Raw genomic sequence first — 7,538 nt, 5'->3', positions numbered from 1 at the left:
TTAGTTGGTACAAATTGAATAGTACCTTTGTTGGCTGTCAGTGGATGTTGTCCCTAGATACTTCACGTTCTAAAAATCTACTGCATCATCTCTTTGCGGGTCAGTGGCTCCCCTACCCCATCCTGCCACTCATTATGATAATTGAATCCACCTGTCTCCTAATGGTTCCGCCTTGCTAACTTGCCTCTATTGTTTTGGAGTCCTTTCATCCCATTACAATCCTGGGAGCCTAGTTCTGAAATGCTCTTTTCTACTGTCAGCTTGGTGCTTGAAAAAGACCCACCATGGGATCTCAGTGGTACTGGTGTTTTTCTCTCCTCAATTCCTTAAGGTCTTCCCTTGGTACAAAAATCATCGTTCAGATTTTTCTGGCTTTTCTTTTTCTAGCATTCTCAATGGACTGAAACTTTTAATCCTTTCTTCCACCATTGGCTCTGGCAACTTCAGCACTTCCATCTCTCTTAGCACAAGCATTGCTTTTTCCAGTCTTCTAGAAGCCATCCACTTGTGAGCTTGTACCTCCTTCTAGAATTCTTGCCAAGGTATTACATCTTTTATCCTGGGAGAGGGCTCTCAAATGGACAAACTCTTATTTATCCAGCCTTATATTACAACCTTCTAATTAAGCACCTTTAAAATAGAATTCCACATGTGCTCTGTTAGTTTTGCTGATAGGTACTGGCTAGGTTTTGGAGATCCTTAGGAATATAATTTCCTTTTTCCCTTTATCAGGACAGCATCTTCTGGGCTGGATTATGTTGTGACTTAACTAACCTTAGTTATGGGATTAATGGAAAAGAAGAAAGGTAAAAGATCTTGAAGGGGGGGCATTTCTGGACTTGGAGGAGAAGATGCTTTTTAATTGGGAGGGTGGATAGGATGGCCCACTTCTGCAGACTCAGAAAATTTGATGGGGAGATTAACCCTGCTGTTCCTATCCTTTTTTCCAGGATCCCATTTTATCCAAATGACTGCCCTGACCTTGGCAGAGCAGATCTTCTTTGATTAGGAATTCAAGCTTTGGGCTCAGCTACTCTGAAAATTATCTCTCTGCCCCGATCTTCAGCTTTCATTGCAGAAGTTGAGTGCTCCCTTCTGTGCTACTGAGAAGGCCTTCTTGTTTTCACAGCTAACTTTTGGATAAGCTGAATCCTCTCAGTTTTTTCTTACCCTTTCCCCAGAATATTAGTGAAGCTTAGTAATAGCTATACCTGTCCTTGGAATTTCTATTGCTGCCTTATTTCTTAAATACCTGATATACTGCAACAGTAAATGCACCCCTTTCCACTATTATATATACAAGTACTGTTTTAGTGACTGCTTTTACAACTGGACAGGACAGCCCCATTGTGCCAGGGCCTAGCAGAATTCCAGCTCCATCACTGAGTTTGAGGGTCGTCTTATCAGTCAGATGGAAGTGACTGGCTCAGAAACCTCATCTATGCCCCAATTTTTTCTTGCCATCTGTAGTACCAATTGCTGCAGATTAGGCTACTTGGGAAGCAGACTCTGAGATGAAACTTAGTATATAGGATTTTTATAAAGGAGGGCCCTTGGGAAGGGCCGAGGAAGGAAGCAGAAATGTGCAGAGGGAGAAATGGAACTGTGAGACAGGTTCAAGGACAGTCTTAACTGAACTTTTGGTACTAAGATGACTCTTCAGAGTTATCAAGACCTGGGATGAGATGGCTAGGCTTTCTTCTCTTGCATTGTCCAGTAATTGAATGAAGATTAGTCAACAGTACTTCTAGTAGCAAGTCCTGCATCAATGTCCACCACCATAACCAATCCAGAGACTGTTTTAAATGAAGAACTATTGTATGCCACCTTCTTTTGGAGTAGGTGACTTCTAGAATTAGAATTGGCTGTATGTATGTTTCTTATAAACTGTGGATTCTTTGAGAGGAGGGACTTTGTCTTATGTATTGTTTACTGGATCTTGAATAAATAGCTAAATGATTTAGATTAGGTATTTGGAAGGTATTTAAGACTTGTCTATTGTTGGTTGAGTGAGATTTTAGGATTGACCATCTTGGATGACCAGATAGGCTTTTAAGAGTGAAGTTGTTGGTCAGGAGAGTCCATGTCTACAGCTAGAATTTTCTTCCCCATTGGAAATCTTGGTAAGTTAATGCAGCAAATGTTAATAAACATTTTCTAAGTACCAGGCATGATTCTAGATGTTAGAGCAATGTGTGATGACCAAGATACCTTTATTGCCCTCAACGGGGTGACAACTTTAAGGATTCAAAGAGAATTGGAGATGTACGAGTTCAAACTTTGAGATTCTTCAGTAGATGTTGATCTCTTAGGTGGGCATCTCTGGACTGATCCTCATAATTCTGTGTAAATTTGGGCAAGGTAGACTAATGTGCCAAAGCCAATGGAGGAGCTATACATAGTTGAGAAATGAGAAAGTGTAGAACAGGACTCACTTCACCCAAAGGTGTCCTTATCACCTGGACACAAGGATCTATGCAATCTGAGCCTATGTAGTAAGGCCTGTGACGATGGTAAATAACATGATGGTTTACACCAGTGCTGTCTGATAGAGTAGCACTAACCACATATGGCTACTTACACATAAAATTAACAAATATGATGAATTCAACTCCTCAGCTGCACTAGTCACATTTTCAGGACACAATAGAGACATGTGACTAATGGCTACCCTACTGGACAGGATGCATTTTAGAACATTTCCATTCCTGCAGAAAGTTCTGTTGAATGTCACTGGCTTAGACTATCACTGACTCAGACCATTAGAGCAGAAAATGCCTTCTTATTTATTAAATAGGGACACTGGGACTTATAAAGCTACTAGAACTGGGATCACTTGAGTCTCAGTCCAATGATTCTTTGTTTACAAATTTCTTCCAGTTCATAAGCTTGTGAGATATTCTTAATGGCTCAAGATATCTAATGCAATACAAATTGCCCATTAATCCATTCTCCTTCCATCCGTCTGTCTGTCTGTCCCTCCTCCCATCCTCCAACACACCCTACTTTTCTTCTGCTTGTACTAGCTGCTGGGATGATAGCAGCCAATAGAACAATTACTGCTGAAATGATCACTCATAATCTGAGGACACAGAAATGTGACGATGACACAATGTTTTCAGTGTTGTAGTTGAGGTAGGAGCGAAGGGCACAGAGCCCAGAGGAGGCAAGATGAATCCTGCCAGAGGCAATACGTAGGAGATGACATTTTTTTTTTTTTTTTTTTTTTGCAGTACTGGGGATTGAACCCAGGGCCTTGTGCTTGCGAGGCAAACGCTCTACCAACTGAGCTATATCCCCAGCCCAAGGAGATGATATTTAAATTGATCCTGAAGGATGAACACGAACTTAGGCAAAAGGAAGAGGAAGCATCCTAGGGAGAGGGAGTCCCATAGCCAGGGTCAGAAGGCATGAGGTGCACTGGCTGTGGGGACAGCGAGCAGCCTACTGTGGCTCCAGTGTGGTGGTGGGAGGGGAAGGAGGAGGAGTCATGGTGGAGAGGAGCCTGGAAGAGGAGGCTGGACCTGTCTGTGAAGACTGTGCCAGGCTGAGAGGTATGGGTTTCATCTTGAGGGTACTGGGAGCCTTTGGAGGTGCATAAGGAGGGGATGGGTATGATTAAGTCTGTGTTTTAAAGAGATCAATTTGTGGGGGAGTAGGGACTGGATTGGAGTCCAGTTGGTTCAATTCCCTATATTTGTCCAGGATGGACTAAAACGTCTTTTGGAGTTAATAGTTACTATCTCTCCAACTAAAAATGTAAACACTTCCACCCTACTTTTGCTCCTTCTTTCTCACATTGACTCATTCCCCATCAGCCTGTCTCCAAATCACATTTTCTCCCGCATCAGGTCACAGAGGGATACAAGGGAGCATGGGGGTGAGGGGTGTCTGGAAGCATCCCACATCGTCATCTGAGCTACGTGGGGCCTCCGAAGCTCTCATGCCTCTGTGTCCCTCATTGAGAAAGGCTGGGCTTTCATAGGCATTGTGGGATGCTGGGATAGGGGAGTGTCTTACAGCTGATGTCACGCACAGAGACAGGGCGACTTCCCTCAACTTGATTTTCTCCAAGAAAACTTAAGGAATGGAGAGGGACTTGGAGAAAGCATTTACCCAATGCAAAAAAAATTAAACTGTGTTCCTCTTCTCCCAAGGAGAGAAGGCTTTGTTGGGCTAACAGTTATGTTGGACTAAGAGCTATGACAATATGCAATTAATAGCGAGTTTCTTTGTAACAGATAATAGTCAAAACATCTTGAAGCCCATTCACAGAGACAACTTTGAAGGCAGCCTCTGCTGTCCACACACACATCGAACACTGTCATTAAACCCTCCTGGGATGACAGCATCTACAGTTCATTATCCTGGGTGGTAGTGGTTGTGGGGGTACTCTATTCTTTAAATCTTCTTTGGAGAAAAAATGCCTTTTAAAACTTAATTTGCAACACAACACAGGCAAATAAATGGAAAGGGATGCTGTCTGGTGATTCATGAAGGAACCCAAAGGATGAAGGGGTGTGCTCAATTTCTGACAACAGAGTGATTTATTTAAAAAGAACCACTCCCCTGCCCACAATTGGATCCTTTCACTGGCCAGAGGAGCATGCAGGTTTCTCAGTAGAATCTAAGATAAATTAAGTCTTCTCTTTACCTGTGAAGAGACATGCCAGAACGCATCTTTTTAAAATCTAATTTATTTTTTAGAAATTAAAAAAAAAAATTAATGGGGCTGGGGTTGTAACTGAGTGGTAGAGGGCTTGCCTAGCATGTGTTCGATTCTCAGCACCGCTTATAAACAAAGAAAAGGTTGATCGCAACTAAAAAATTATTAAAACAAAAACAAAACAACAAAAAGAGTGTTTTCAGTTCCATCCACATCAGACATCCCAGCCACTGACTTGCCTCCTCATCCATCTGTCCTTCCTTATTAAGGAATCCTATCTTGTTTAGGGCAACTATGAGCCTAGTTTAAACTTGCCCATTTCCTGCAGGGATTTATTTACTTAGGGGATGGCTAAGTGATTCAGTCCTGGTCCATGAGCTGTAAGGGTAACCTGTCTAGTGAATTCTAGAAATGGAGGACCCTGTTTTTTCCCTGATAAATGGGGGTGGGCTTACCTTTTGGTCTTCATCTTTTCTCCTTTCTCTTGCTTCCACTTGAAACACAGATGAGTAGATGAGACAGCCACCCAGCAGCTCTCCTCCATGCTGGGGATTTAGGGGTGAACAAGGGTCTAGTGTTGCTGCATTTTAAGTCCAGTGGAGCACAACACTGTAAATGTAGAATTGCAATCTGCTAACCAGAGTCCTATCATGGAAGTGGTGGTATAAAAATCGAGTTTGCTTGAACCATGAACAAAACCCCCAAAGGGTCAAGCCAATGACTACCCTGGGGGCGCTCCTTTCTCTTCTAAATCCTGGGAATTGGAAATGTAGAATAAAAAAGTCCTGCTGGTTACTTGTAACCTGGAATAAGACACTGGGGGTGGGACTGGTTCAGTGTGGATTTACTCCTCTGAATTCCTAATTGTGCTTCAGAATGCATCAGGAGCATAGGAGCCTTGATCTTCTGGAAATATCTTTTCTGAAGATGAATGAGCTGCCACTCCCTACCTAGAGAGTTTGACAGCTCAAACTTGGGGAGGAAACACTTGGACCCGTTCAGACCTCGTTGGGCACTTGGCCAACTGAAATGGGCAGGACTAACCATGAAGCTCATTTGGTGGCATACAAGGGACAGTTCTGTTGAGGTCAAGTAAGCTAACTGGGGAATCTTCCCAAACTCATACTTCCCAGAATCAAAAGCAAAATCATTGTTCAGCCAGGACAGTATGGTACGCTTGAGTGTTTCTACCTCATTGGTTTCTTTTTCCCTCCCGGTCTTTATAATCCCAGGGCAGTAGGTAAGAACAATAGAGCATCAGTATGGTGATTGTACTGACCAATCAGAAGAGAAGCTAGGTGTGAGGTGGGATCTGGCTTTGCCTGTGTGTACTCACTGAATTTCAAGTCCACACTGTGCTTCTTTCCAAAAAGCTTATGTTATGTTTGCAACCCCAGATCTCACTGCTGTGTGCTACGCTTCCAGAACAATATGCACATGTCTGCCTGCCGAACAGCTGTAAACCAAGACAGTCACTCTGATGCCAGCCAGTGGTTTGAATGCTCTGTCCAAGGGGTATCATTCTGTGAAACACTAATCCTGCAAGATGGCATGCTGGACATAGAAGTCTTTCACGGTCAGAGGATTCGGAAATGCTACGTCTTCTATTTTGTTCTTGGTGGCTCACCGTGAACATTTGTATACTAATAGCTTTGGGAAGTCTTGCAAGAATAAAGCCTATTTAATTTTGATATACCCAGCTTTTTCCACCTTTCCCCCACCCCAAACCACGGGACTTCCTGTCTTCCTTCCACGCCCATGGACCCCCAGTCTAAGAACAAACTTTGGCATTTGTCTTTGGATATATAAATAACAAAAACAGTAAGACAAGATATTAATGCACAGCAAAAATATGTAGTGCAGATGTGTGTATGCTGTTCCCAGCAGTGAGCTCTGGAGTTGCACACATAATGTGAGCCTTTTGGAAAGAAGCCAGAGGAAACGTGGACTTGAAGTTCAGTGGGTGCACACAGGCAAGGCCACATCTTGCCTATGCCCAGAATCTGTTCTGGGCAGTTACTGTAATTCCCAGCAAGTTGAGAATAAGTCAATTTGTGTGTTGGACCTGGGATGTATATTTAATGTACATGTGAATTCCTGCCCATCCAGAGAGCAATAAAATCTTGAGGCAATGTTTGGGGGCAGAGTTGTGGATATCCATCTCAGAGGAACAAACCACCCTAAAACTTGAAGGTATTAAATAATAGTTGTCATGCTCAGGATTTTTGTGGGTCAGGAATTTGGACAGGGCTCACCTCTGCTCCATGAGGACTGGGATGACTCAGGGCTGGAACCATGTATTCGAGGCAGTGATTCTGACAGTCAGTTTGGGTTTCTCAGTTTTTCTCCACAGCGTCTGCTGGGGTTGAAGGGTCCAAGATGGTTTCTTCACTTCCATGTCTGATCCCTGGGTTGCAGTGGCAGGAGCAGCTTGGGCTGACTGTTGCTATTCTCTCTCATCATGGCATCTTTCATCTCTGGCTTGTGCTCCCTCACAGCATGGAAGTCCCAGTCCCATGGCCATCAGCCACCCATGGCAATGACTTCTCCCAGAGAGAGGCATGGTGGAAGCTGCTGGCTTCTATGACCTTACCTTGGAACATTGCTGCTTCTGAATTCTATTGTTCAAGCAAGTTCTGGCCAGCTCAACTTCAGGGGATGAGACATGCACACCACCTTTTTGATGGGAGGGAAACAAAGAATTTGTGGTCATCTGTAATCTACCACAGGCGTCTTACTGGTCGACTCTCTTAGGCATCCACTCTTAGCTGAAATCTTATTTGGGTTCCACCTGGACTCAGATTTATCTGATGCAATTCTTGGAAAAGTTTCTTTAGCTGAATGCCATTTAGAGAACATAAAAGATTAATTG

General features: G+C 43.3%; 1 non-coding gene across 1 annotated transcript; it reads right to left on the bottom strand.

The window, feature by feature from the left end:
- Positions 1–3,227: 3,227 nt before the first annotated feature.
- On the bottom strand, positions 3,228–3,301 carry Trnaa-cgc (transfer RNA alanine (anticodon CGC)). The gene has a single exon. It is a non-coding gene; the product is annotated as a tRNA-Ala (tRNA).
- Positions 3,302–7,538: the final 4,237 nt, after the last annotated feature.

The sequence above is a fragment of the Sciurus carolinensis genome, chromosome 3 (genome assembly GCF_902686445.1).
Source record: "Sciurus carolinensis chromosome 3, mSciCar1.2, whole genome shotgun sequence".
NCBI classification, from domain to species: domain Eukaryota; kingdom Metazoa; phylum Chordata; class Mammalia; order Rodentia; family Sciuridae; genus Sciurus; species Sciurus carolinensis.
This window is presented reverse-complemented; position numbering and strand designations above follow the sequence as displayed.